The sequence below is a fragment of the Pinus tabuliformis genome, chromosome 3_1 (genome assembly GCF_031772625.1).
Source record: "Pinus tabuliformis cultivar Carrire ecotype Pingquan chromosome 3_1, CPIR1, whole genome shotgun sequence".
NCBI classification, from domain to species: Eukaryota; Viridiplantae; Streptophyta; class Pinopsida; order Pinales; family Pinaceae; genus Pinus; species Pinus tabuliformis.
In genome coordinates this window covers 740,730,701-740,744,501 of record NC_142301.1, presented here as the reverse complement: position 1 = coordinate 740,744,501, position 13,801 = coordinate 740,730,701, and positions in this window count along the sequence as shown.

Here is a 13,801-nt window from a genome sequence, read left to right as displayed (position 1 = left end):
AATGGCATGGATCCATGTTGTGCTAATGTCTTGATTTGGAACTGCATTCATTGTTCTTTGAGGAAGAGTGCATAAGACTTGGATGGAATTCTGCATTGTAATGCCTCCATGGAGAGGCTTGCCATTGTGGCCAATTGGGTTTCCTTCTCTTGTAATTTTTTCCTCAACCATATATTTTCTGCCTGCAGTCGTTCTCCCATTGTGGACTCCTTTTAGTCGCTCCGGGAGCAAATTTTTTTTTATGACCCAAGAGCGGTTAGGGTTATAAAATTCGCTCTCGAAGCGACGGGAGCAATGCTCCCTTATTATTTCCCCAAAATGGCAGGGAATGCGCCCCCGAAATCGATCCCTCTCGGGAGCGATTTCGAGAGTGCGCTCCTGACTCATTCCCGCCCAGAGCGTGGATTGGGAGCGGGATCGAGGGGGTGGGTGCTCCCCTGCAACACTGGTTGAAATTTATAGCTTCAATTACGATGTAACTTCAAATTCTTGCATAGGTGTTTTTCTTGGAATCATGTGCATAGCCATAACAAATACATTTTCTTTTGTAATAAATGATCTCGTTACTCTCCAATCCATGGAAATTATGCAATATTAGTTTGTTTTTCTACGAGGTCTCCAAATCTATCTAGAGTATGGCTCCCTTTTTCCAGCTCTATGGATTGTTTCTAAAGGAGGATGAGTTGTGATGGAAAAGGATGTGTGTAAAATTATGGTATGTTATATGCTTAGAGCAGTTTACTTCTTTTCTTCTAATTAGCCATAGATTAGCAATCACATATACATTAAGTAAAGTGCAGATAGAACATTAAACGATCAACAAAAAACAAGCCAAGACAAGAGGCACAAGATGTGGCGGCTAGCCAAGGACAAACCCCATTGCAGGGAAACCCTTTGATCAAATCTTCTTTTATCTTCAATAGTTCAGTAGAGAGAAATAATACAAAAGCAGAATTTTATAATTTTATATCAGCAGCAACAAACCCTAGATCAACAAAGTAAAACTTGGTCAAACGAGTTGAAATTGACCTCCAATATGCTTGGTCAATTTCCGCTAAACTAGCCCTCGAACAACTTGAAGAAATAGCCCTTGAACAGCCCTAAAAGCACAATCAAATTGTTGTTGACCAAAGTCAACTTGTTGCCCAAAACTAGGGCAATCAACGCTTGTCAAACTTGTGGACAGATTGCCTCGATTTTTGTGCCAAAATATGCGGCCTGCTTAGGAGAGGCAACCACACAAAAACTGCACCCTTGATGAGTTAATGCTTCGTTAATGCAAGTCAAAGAGACCTTCAACAGCTTTTGTGTCCTCCTTTCAGTGTCCTCCTTGCCCTAATGCCTCCTCCTTCTCACGTGTGAATTGCTCCTTGTATAACCCAAAGCTAAGGAGAGAGAGAGAATACTGAGTGAGATGAGATGATGAGAAAATGAATCAACCTCTCTTGTATTTATATGATTAACTGGGCATGTGTGCCATACATTTAACTATTGGCCGACCTTGACAATTTGTCAAGTAAATACAAATAAATTCATATCTCCATAAATACTTGTTGGAATCAGATGATCTTTAGATCAATCCTACACCTCTCGACAAGAGGAATCTAGGAAAAATATCAGTTTCCATAAATGAGGTGACCCACATGGAGTTTGGCCCTAGTTGCCAATTTTAATAGTCCCTCTCAACTAACTCCATCTGCAATTTGTTTGACCATCGCTACTATCCCAGCCATCAAATGCACTGCCCTGCACTGCTTGGCCCTGCTTTGCTCCGCTATGCTCGAACTATGAAAAATAAGAAACGGTTGAGGATGTATCATACCATCCTCCACTGACCCGAAGTTAGTCTCTGAGTGTGTCATACCACTCTCATTGATCCCAGATCAGTATCATTGATCCCAAATCAATGGAGGTCATCCTAACATAGGGAATATGGTAGATACAACGATGTGTCCATTGATAGTACTACTAATGGTCCCTAACCCCATTTCCCTACTCATTGATCAAATGAGAGATACTTCCCATGAGTCCCAGACTACATGGGTAGGATGCCTCGATAGGAGAAATAATCATCTTGTCCACAGGAGAACAAATCATCTTGTCGAATAGTTGCCACAGGAGAACTAATCATCGTAGTCCACAGGAGAACTAATCATCATGTTCCGTAGTCGCCATGGGGTGTCAGAGGGGAAGGTTGAACCTTTCACCCTGTACATAGTGCACTACTAGGGGATGGTGAGTCACCCTGTGGTAGCATGTCGCTCCAAGAAGTACCCCGCACCCCCCTAGACCTCCCAGAGCTCAATACATCATACTCGACCCTCATAAGAGGTTCTCTGAACGACACGAAGTCGTTCTCGGAAAGTCAAGAATTTGACCCTTCCCACGGGCTTCGTCAAAATGTCAACGACCTGTTCATATGTACCGATATGTTGGAGCCTTATTGCTCTTCGATGCACCATATCCCGAATATAGTGGTACTTGATATCGATATGCTTGGAGCAATCATGAAATACAGGATTCTCTGATAAACGAATCCCACTCTGGTTGTCACACAGGATCACGGTGGTATCCAATGTAAATCCAAACATCTCATTGAAGAGCTTTCACAACCAGACCGCCTCACAGGAGGCCATAGTAGCAGTAATGTACTCTGCCTTGGTGTTGCTCAAAGCCACCGAATTCTGCTTCCTGCTCATCTAGGATATCGAGGCAGATCCCAAAGAGAAACAACACCCGAAAGTGCTCTTTCGGTCCATCACACTACTTGCCCATTCAGCATTGGTATATCCAAGTAGTCTCACATCTCCGGCAATGTATCTCAACCCATGAATGATTGTGCCACGAAGATATATCAACAGATTCTTGGCATCAATCCAATGTATGTGGTGAGGCTCAACCATATGCTCACTGCAAAGCATATATCTGGACGGGAGTTCACCAAGAACGTCAATGCTCCGACGAGTTGACGATACTCGGTAGCATTTCATAAAATAGGTCCGGCAGAACTACTACTTAACTTCTTGAAGTCAAGCTCCATCGGGGTAGTCATGGGCTTGCAGTGCACCATACCGAATCTCTCCAATATTTTCACCACGTATTTTCCCTGAGATAGGAAAATCTCCCCTAGTTTCTGCCAGACTTCGATCTTAGGAAATAGTGCATCAGTCCTAGGTCTTTCATCTCGAACTCGAAAGCTAACTCCCTCTTACTTTTGAGAATGAGAGGGTTTGCCTCTGTTAGAAAGAGGTTGTCAACATACAACACTTGTATGAGAGGTTTGTCATCTTCAACCATAAAGTAAAGGTTAGGGTGGACTTCACTCCTAGTGAATCCCAACTTCATCAGGTAGCTATCGATCCTCTCATACCACGCTCGGGGTGCCTGCTTTAGCCCATAGAGGGCTTTCTTCAATCTTCACACGTGAGATTTTCGATCATGAATCTCAAATCCTTCGGGTTGCTCCACATAGACCTCCTCTTTGATCGAACCATGCAAGAACGCGGTCTTGACATCCATCTGATGTAGGTTCCATCCTTGCGAAGCAGCAAGGGCTATGATCGAGCGAATGGTGGTATATCGGGCAACAGGTACAAATATCTCGTCATAGTCTATACATTCCTTATGAGAGAAGCCACGAGCGCCAAAACAAGCCTTATAGTTTTCCGCACTTCCATGAACTGCATGCTTTATCTTGTAAAGCCATTTTGAAGTGACAACTGCTCTATCCTGGGGTTTGGTGACCACATCCCAGACATTGTTTTTCATGGACTCATATTCCTCAGTCATACCATCCTTCCATACTTGATGCTTGACAACTTCTGTGAATGATGAAGTCTTATTTTGAATGATCACGCTCATGATGATCAAGTATCCCTGATACCTGGTCGACTTCTTACTTTCTTGGAAGGTTCCCCTCAGTGCAACATGCCCTTCATCATCATCAAGTGTCCCCCCTTAGCCATGAAGCCCTCTTCCTAGAAGAGGAAGGCTCTTGCGGAGGGGGATCAATAGGATCCATAGGTTCTTCCACATTGTGCATCGTCTCATCTTCCTTTTCCTTTGGTTCCTTGGTGTCAGCTTCTTTAGATCCCTTTTGGGTAGGAAGATTGTCAACTTTGCTAAGAGCCATATATTCGTCAAAGGTGACGTCATGGCTAATCTCGATTTCCCTTTGACCAGCCACATAGATTCTATAGCCCTTAGTGTTTTCGCTGTAGCCCACGAAGATTCCTTTCTTTCCAGATGCACCCAATTTATTCCTCTTCTCCTTCAGCACATGAAAATATATCGGACTTCCAAAAATTCTAAAATGAGATGCGTCAGGTTTCTTGCCAATGAACATCTCTTTGGGAGTCTTGGAACCCAATGCTTGATGAGGGCAACGGTTTTGCACATATACAACGGTATTTGTAGCCTTGGCGCATAGAAACTTCGAAAGTGTTTGATCATGAAGCATAGCACGTACAACTTCCACAATTGTACGATTCTTCCTGTCGGCCACACCATTTTGCTCAGGAGTATATGGTGTGGTAGTCCCCCTCTTAATGCCAGCTTCTTTACAAAAGTCATGGAACTCATTGGATTCATACTCAGTCCCATTATCAGTCCTTAAGATCTTGATTTTCTTTTCAGTTTGATTCTCGATCAAGGCTTTGAAGTGACGAAACCAAGTGAATAGTTCATCCTTCTTTTTCAAGAAGCATATCCAAGCCTTCCGAGAATAGTCATCTGTAAAAGTGAGGTAACATAAATATCCTCCCAAGGAGTTCACAAGCATCATACCAGATATGTTTGAGTGAACCAACTGCAATATATTGGAGGTCTTGCTTAGGATTGAGGGGAATGGTCCCCTTTTGAGCTTTCCTTCGGCACATCCCGGATTCCCCTTTTGAGCTTTCCTTCGGCACATCCCGGACATACACCTTCTTGCTCTACTTGGAACTCGGGCATCCCTGTCACCATTTGTCTTGCATTGTGTAGAGCTTTATAATGAAGGTGAGTAAACCTCCGATGCCATAGTTCAGACTGAAGTGATGTGTCACAAGGTATGCGACTTCCAATCACATTCACCTCTGTGCTGATGGTGCTGATGAATTCTTCCTTGGACATAGGTTTTCTGTAAACCTTCAATCTATAGCCATTGACAAGCAAGGGAATCCCATCCTCATCAATGGTCCTGATTTGAACAAATCCATTGTCATGGCATTTCTCTATCAGGTATGGGCCTAACCATCTTGTCATCAATTTCCCTTTGAAGTCATTGAACCTAGAGTCATATAGCGAAGCCCAATCCCCTTCTTGAAAAACTTTGTCCTTGATATTCCTATCATGCTAGACCTTCCTCTACAATTGGATTACTTTGGTGTGTAGGATTGCCCGCATTCTGAATTCTTCCAAGCCATTTAACTGGAGTAACCTCTCCTATTGTACTTAGGTCACATATAAATCCAATTGCGCTGCCATTCTGAAAGTATTGTACTCAAACTCAATAGAGAGAAGAGCTTTATTTCCATAGACCAAATCATAAAGGGTAAAACCAGTAGTTGTTTTCCAAGTTGTGTTATAGGCCCAAATGGCCTCCACTAATCTTTCTGTGCAATCCTTTTTGCTGCTGCTCACAACCTTGGTGAGGATTCCCTCTAATGCCATATTTATGATCTCTACTTGTCCATTGGCCTGAGGATGATAGGCAGTAGAATTTATGTGCTTGATATGATGTTGCCTTAATAGGTTCTCGATCAAATGTGATGTGAATTGAGCTCCTTGATCGGTGACCATCTCTGTGGGGTACCCAAATTGGTAGAACACATTTTCTCCTATGTTTCTACCTTTGCAGCATTTGTCTCAGCCTAATTTTCAAATAATCAGTGCACACAATGATGTACTTTTTCTGCTCTGATGGTGGATCAATTGGCCCAGTGAAATTCATTCTCCACCTGTCAAATGGCTCCAAATTCACTTGAGGTTGTAAGGGCATTTCATCCCTAGGGATAGGTCTCTCAATACTTTGGCACTGATCACATTAATCTTTAATTTTTATGGGAAAAATAAATTCAATCCCCTCTTAAAAAAGATTTTGCTTCCGCTATAGTTAGGCCATATGAACAATTATTTCGGCCCTCCTTAAAAAAAATTATGCTTGTACGATTGTGACTGAACTTGGCCTCTGCAATCCTATACGAACTTGGGACCAACAATTCAAATATCAGTCTTCTTCAAATTTTATGCTTTGATATCATGTTATAATTTCTGCAAAGTTAGCACCTGACACTTAATTCCTAGTAGATTAATGATCTACTGGTTAAATGCATATGTAGGTTCATTAACAAAAAAAATTAGCAGAAGAAAATTTACCAATCTCAATCATTAAAAATGACACAATAGATTCTACTAAAAGAAAGTTCCTCATTAAATTCCTTATAACTTACTTGGGTTCTCCTCTTGGGAAAACGAAAACCCCCCAACCATCGGCACATTACACCCTTGTTGCTTCCCTCTAATACCTAGATATGATGTGCCGAATTTGACGGTTGTCAGTGCTAACTTTGTCCCTATGTCGGCCTTGAACTAATTCACTGACGGCTTGGTGATTGTCGGTCACCAAGAATTAGACCCCTTTTTTTAATATTTAACTTTATGAGAAAAAATGAATTCAATACCCTCGTAAAAAGGATTTCGCTTCTGCAGTAGTCAGGCCATACGACCTATTATTTTGACCCCCCTTAAAAAACTTTTGCTTGTATGATTGTGACCGAACCTGGCCCCTACAATACTATATGAACTTGGATGCAATAACTCATAGATTGGGTTTCTTCAAAGTTTATGCTTTGAGATCATGTTAGAATTCTGGCAAACTTGGCACCTGACACTTAATGCCTAATAGATTAATGATCTACTGGTTAAATGCATCGGTAGGTTCATTAACAAAAAAATTTAGCGGAAGCTAATTTACCAATCTCAATCATTAAAAATGACACAATAGATTCTCTTAAGCAATTTTTTTTAATTAAATTCTTTAGAACTTACTTGGGCTCGCTTCTTGGGAAAACGACCTAATTGAGGAAATACATACAACACTGGATATGATACTGATCAAGCCCTTCTTGGCTAATATGGATCTCCTCGCTGCTCTCGTAACCTTGTCTTCCCCCCCCCCCCCCCCCCTTGCTGCTCCCCCTTGAAACCTAGCCATGGCCTATCGACTTTGGTAGATTTCGGTGCTAACTGTGTCCCTCTGTTAGCCCTGACTTGATTCATTGACAGCTGGGTGGTTGTCAGCTACTAGCCATTAGACCCCTTTTTCTTAATATTTAATTTTCATTAAAAAAAAAATGATTTCAAGCCCCTCTTAACAAATATTTTGCCTTAGCGGTAGTTAGGCCATACGACCAATTATGTCAACCTCCCTTAAAAGACTTATGCTTGTACAATCGTGACCAAACCTCGCCTATGCAATCCTGTATGAACCTGAGGCGAAAGATTCAGAGATCAGTTTTCGTCATATTTTATGCTATGATATCATGTTAGAATTCCTGCAAACCTAACACTTGGCACTTAATAATTCCTAGTAGATTAATGATCTGCTGAGTAAATGCACACTTAGGTTCATTAAAAAAAATATAGTGGAAAAAAATTTACTAATCTCAATTACGAAAAATGACAACAAATTTTGTAGCATCCTCGACTCTTAGCCAAGAAATATAACTCAATAGTACTGCATAAAATTGTCAATTAATCTGTTGAAGCGTATAGGCTCAGATCTACCATAATCCCAATAATTAACCTGGACCTAACCATTTTCATAAATACATAATGCTATACCATGTGCCAAGCAAGCAATATTTTTCCATATAACTTATAGAGACATTATATTGCAGCGAAAGTAAATGTGCATTAACGGTAAATTAACTTGAATCTTGATACCAGGGTTTACAACCAAAGATATCACATAAATAATTCCATAGCATATGAATACAACAAATACCTGTCTCAGGTTTATTATCCAGACTTGTAATTACACATTGAAATACCTTAATATATCAATTAAACACAACACACGTCAAAATATACATGAACTATATCATGGCATAGGCAACACTTATTTGGAAATGAAGAGTTGACTCGTTGCAGGCTCTCCACATTCCTCCTAGCCGTAGATCATGTGGTTCATAAGCTCAACCACAGTTCACCCTCGAGCCGAGGCAACAACTCCATGCAACAATTGACAAATAACATCAGAAACCCAGGCCACAACACCAACCCCAACAACCTCTGTCTCTAGCCACAAGCTTAATCCCCTTGATTGGCACATAAGTAGTACAACACGAATCCATTAGCGGTGCCTACTTTCCACGTTGAATTACGGCTGGCCAAGACAATTTATGCTTGCAACTCCAGGAGCCCTACTGTTGCTTGGTGTCCAAGTGTCGAATAGCCAACTGAGAAAAAATCGCTTAATCGGTCCTAGAGTCCAAACTATGTCTCTCTGACTATATTCAAACTGAATTCTCCACCAAAACTCCATGGCACCAAGCCATAAAAGGGGCTAACAAAAGCTCTGAGCCACCAAGATTCTAGAACCACCAAGGTTCACATAAACAATATGTATCTATTTTGGTGTGGTTAATCGAGTAATCCCACCATTAGCCAGTGTCAAGTCCACTCATCAAGTCTCACTCGCTTAACAATCTCCAAGACTGAATAATCCATAATCAAATTCTTCCTTTAGATGCTGTTTGAATGGAATGAATTCCCCCATAATAATCCCTAATGGTCCCTTGATGCCCCTTCATAATAACACAAGTACTTGCACTTCCTTTTTAAATGCATGGCCTCCATTGCCCATGTGGCATTCCTTGAAGCCACATGGGCCCTAGGGTGCGCCCTATACTGAAAACCCAATTGTTGCCTTTTCTCTCTAGAGTTGCGCCCCCCCATACTCTTTTTGTGGAGTGGGCTCCAAAGCTTGCCTTATTTTACTATTATAATATTTATACACAAGTAATTACAATTTGGCTCTGAGGCCACTTAACCATTTGAGGCATATAAATATGGGCACGCTGGCTCCACACTTTATTTTAATATGGCTACATGGGCATGTAGGCCCCACAATTTATTTTAATATGGCTACATGGGCATGCAGGCCCCACAATTTATTTTAATATGGCTACATGGGCACGCAGGCCCCATAACACAAACTCTAGCCCAACAACCTAATAGTCCAAAGTATTTGACCCACCAACCTAAATGTTACTGTACATTATTTAGATAGGCACTTTGGCCTTATTATGTCATAACTTGGCCCACCGGCCTAACCATGCAAAAACTTCCAAAGACACCCCAACCTTAATATCCACTTACATATATTTAAAATACAGGGGTTACGAAGGGGTATTACATTCCTTCTCTCCTTTCTTTATGCACAGTGCTTAGTGCATCAAATACCCATAATCTGATTTTGTTGATGCAAAATGACTTGAACTCCCACTCCGTAGTTGCAAGTCCATGTCTATGCACATGATTTCATCATGGATCATCCTCCACACTTCCGGTGTCATCCACACAACAGCAGGATCTAGAGGTGCATGCCCTACGTTGACGATGTGCACTTCCAACACCAGCATCCTTACAAGTATAGCATCATTAACATCAACAACAATCAATTTTGGTTCATATATATGTTGGAAATAATGAGAGGGCGGGGGGTGAATCAGTATTTCTTTTCAATTGTTATTTTTTTCAGTTAAATCATGTATATTTAGAACAAATAAATAAATAACAAGAAAAAATGCTTTTATTAATATAATCTTTGCAATAAATCAAGTACAATGTATATAGGGCTTCAACCAGTTGCCAAGCACCAACTTGGACCTTTTGTGAGGCTCCAACCTCCAGAGCACCAACCTTGGATTTAGGAGCACCAACTCCCAGGACACCAATCCTTCCAGTTCTGAGGCACCAACCCCAAGGACTCCAACCCTCTGCTGTAAATTGTTTGGATATGTTTGGTAGTAATTCTCTGGTCCCAACTTTGCTGGACCTATGACTTCTGTCCTCTTGCTTCTTCCACGTCTGCCAGACCTTCGGCTTCCTCTGTTTCTTACAGTTCACCCACCTGTAAACTTTCCTTGTTCTGTGTTATATATGTTTGATACCCTTGACCTTTGGCTTCCTTTTCGCTTGCTTGATCTTCGGCTTCCTCTACGCTCGCTCTTCGGTTTCCTCTATCTCTTCGAATTCACGGATACTCAAAAGACACGTTCATTCGGAAGGGAGGTCGAATTACAAAAGCGTTGCATATTAAAACTATATCAGAGAGGCCCTTTTTAATATTCATACAATAGACATTAATTGTTCACGGAAATCGCATCACAAGAGAGGTTATACCCATATTGGAGATCCCACATGTCGCGTCATTCCTTTAATTGCAATCGCAACTTCCGGAGGTCTTTTACAAGTCGTGCCCATAACATACTCTGTCCTCCGACATCAACATCATCGATCTTCATATATCAACATAGTTAAAATAACATGTAATTTGCGGTCCCATTAGCCACATCTTCACCTTAATCGCAATTGCAGTTTTTCAGAGGTTTGCACATAACACAGTGATTCCGCTACTGTCGATGGAGCGGATGCGTTGCGATCTTAAGCAGTTTTTAATAAACCCGTCGGGTCCACAACCTTATTGCAATCGGCTGTTTACCATCGTTACATTTCTTCAAGACTTGTGATATGCAACGGATGCAATATTCCAATAAGCTTCCTTTTGATAACTCAACGGGGTTCACAACTTATATCGCAATGGGAAGTCTGGCGATGTCAACTCTTCTGAACTTTGCAATTAAACAGATGTGATATTTTAGTTAAGCCATGCTATAATGGTGTAGCGGGTCCATAATGCTATCACAATCCAATTTTTCAAGTGGCATTCCTTTAAGACCTGCGATGTGAAGGTTCCGATACACGCTGATGAGATATTACAATAGGGTGGTTTATAATGGAGTGATCAAGTCCACACCTTATATTGCAGTGGGGGATTCAATGTGACAAGCCTTCATACCTTGCGATGCGATATTAATTAGGGCGTGTTGCCATAACATGTTTCGGGTCCGCAGTACATATCGTCGCTGAATATTGGCGATATTGATTTCTCTGATGCATTGTGAACTTTTAAAGGGTTTACACAGTTTGTTCCTTCCTTTGATATTTCTCCTTAATTCCTTCGATATGGCTCTTGGGTTCTCTCTCTTGTGACTTCTTTTTGGGTCTTTCCTCGCTGCGTGTTCCTCTCTGCTCCTTTCGATATTTCATGCAATATCTCTGATATGGCTCCACTGATACTTTGCAATATTCCCTTGATATTTCATGTGATATCTCTGATATGGCTCCTCTGATGTTAACTCCTTTGATATTTCTCCGATATTTCATGTTAACTCCTCCATTAACACTGTTTATGCACCTCCGCCGATGTGTTCCTCTTTGCTTCTCGTGGCTTCCAATGACCTCTTCCGATGGCTTTCCTGATGGCTTTACTCCTTGGCTTCTTGCTCCTATTTCTTATCATCATTTAGTATGCTAGAATATTGCCATATTGACATTAATGAGAATGTAGATTAACAATCTGCCCCTTTGTCATTGATGGCAATATTCTTCTTCTCTCCCCCTTTGACATCAGTGGCAAAGGAGTGCACAAGGACTCCCCTTGTCGAACTTCTCCCCATGTCATGCAACATTTTTATGAATCAACTTAAAGTGATTCTAAAGAAATAACCCCCATCTTTTGACGAAGATGTTAAAATGCTTCTCGAGGAAGGGTTTTTATGAAAATATCAGCGATCTGCTCCTTAGTATTGATATATTCCAAGATGATGTTTTGTTCAGCTACTTGTTCACGAAGGAAATGATACTTGATTGGTATATGTTTGGTCTTTGAGTGCATCACTGGATTTTTTTTGACGCTGATATCACTTGTGTTATCACAATAGATGGTGATTGGTTGATTTGTACCTATGTTGACATCTTTCAGAGCTTCCTTCATCCAAAATATTTGGGTACAGCAATATGCAACAACTATATACTCGGCTTCAACTGTAGATAGTGATATGGATGTTTGTTTTTTGCTGAGCCAAGATACTAGACAGTCTCCCAGGAAGAATGCATTTCCACTAGTACTTTTTCGACCGTCGACACATCTGGCCCAATCAGCATCGGTGTATGCAGTCACAGTGAGAGTTGAGCTCTTAGGGTACTAAAGACCGAATCAAGAGTTCCTTTCAAGTATCTGAGAATTCTTTTTACAGCCAACAAATGGGATTGTTTAGGAGCTGATTGAAACCTTCCCACCATTCCTACTGCTTGCATAATGTCAGGTCTCCTCATTGTTAAGTATGGAAGGGCTCCAATTGTTGACCTGTAATGAGTTGCATCTACTGGGGGGAGTCATCATCTTTGCTTACTTTGTAATCTTTGGTCATAGGTGTGCTCATGGGTGCACAATCTTCCATTCCATATCTTTTAAGCATGTCTTTAAGATATTTGGCTTGAGATATGAACATGCTTGCCGTGGTTTGAGATACTTGTAGTCCAAGGATGTAAGATAAGTCTCCTATCATCGACATCTCGAACTCTTTTGGCATATGTTGAGCAAAATCATGGCTCATCTCATTATTATTACTAGCAAAAATCAAATCATCAAGATAGACAAGTGTGACTAGTAACTTATCCTCATCCGTATTTATGTAGAGATTACTTCCTGCCACCCCCTTCTTGAACCCTTGTTGTTGTAGATAGTGATCCAATCTTGCGTACCAAGCTCTAGGAGCTTGTTTCAACCCATATCATGCCTTTTTCAACTTACAAACAAAGTCTTTTCCTTCTGCTATATTAAACCCTTCTGGTTGCTCCATGTAGACTTCTTCCTTGAGTTCACCATTCAAAAATGCTGATTTTACGTCCATTTGATAGATTTTAAATCCTTTTGAGCAAGAGAATGCCAAGAACATCCTGATAGCTTCCATAGGAGCTATTGGTGCAAAGGTTTCTTCAAAGTCAATTCCTTTAATTTGTGAATATCCTTTACAAACAAGCCTTGCCTTATTTCTAATGATTTTTCCATCTTCATTCATTTTGTTTTTGAACATCCACTTGGTTCAAATTATATTTTTATCCTTTGGACGAGGTACCAGCTCCCATGTCTCATTGTTCTCGATTTGAGACATTGCTTCTTCCATGGTTTTTACCCAATGAGGATCCTTGCTTGAGTAAATGTTTCTGGTTCTATCATGGATAGAAGAGCAATATCATTTTTCTTTGGTGTACATGTCATCCTTCTTCGGGTTTGCACCCCTTCATCTATATTGCCAATAATCTGCTCTTCTGGGTGATGTTTTTGGAGAAACTTCATCTTTGAAGGAGTTTGAGATGGTTCTTTTTCGTTGGGGTTTTCTTGATCTTTTTCTTCTTTTTCAGGTTCTTCTTCAATGAGAGGGTCAACTTCATGTTCTTCAATTTCTTTTTCTGGAAGGTCTTCATCAATCTTCACATCAATGCTTTCCACTATTTTCCGTAGTCGATTATTGTAGCACTTGTAGGCTTTGCTCCTTGTAGAATATCCAAGGAAGATCCCTTCGTCAACCCGAGAATCAAATTTTCCTAATGAGCCATCTTGATTTTTATGAAGCACTTGCTTCCAAAAATCTTGAAGTATTGTATTGAAGCAGGTCTTCCTTTCCATAATTCATAGGGAGTCTTCTCATTATTTGGTCTTAATTGAGTTCGATTCAAGGTATAGATAGCT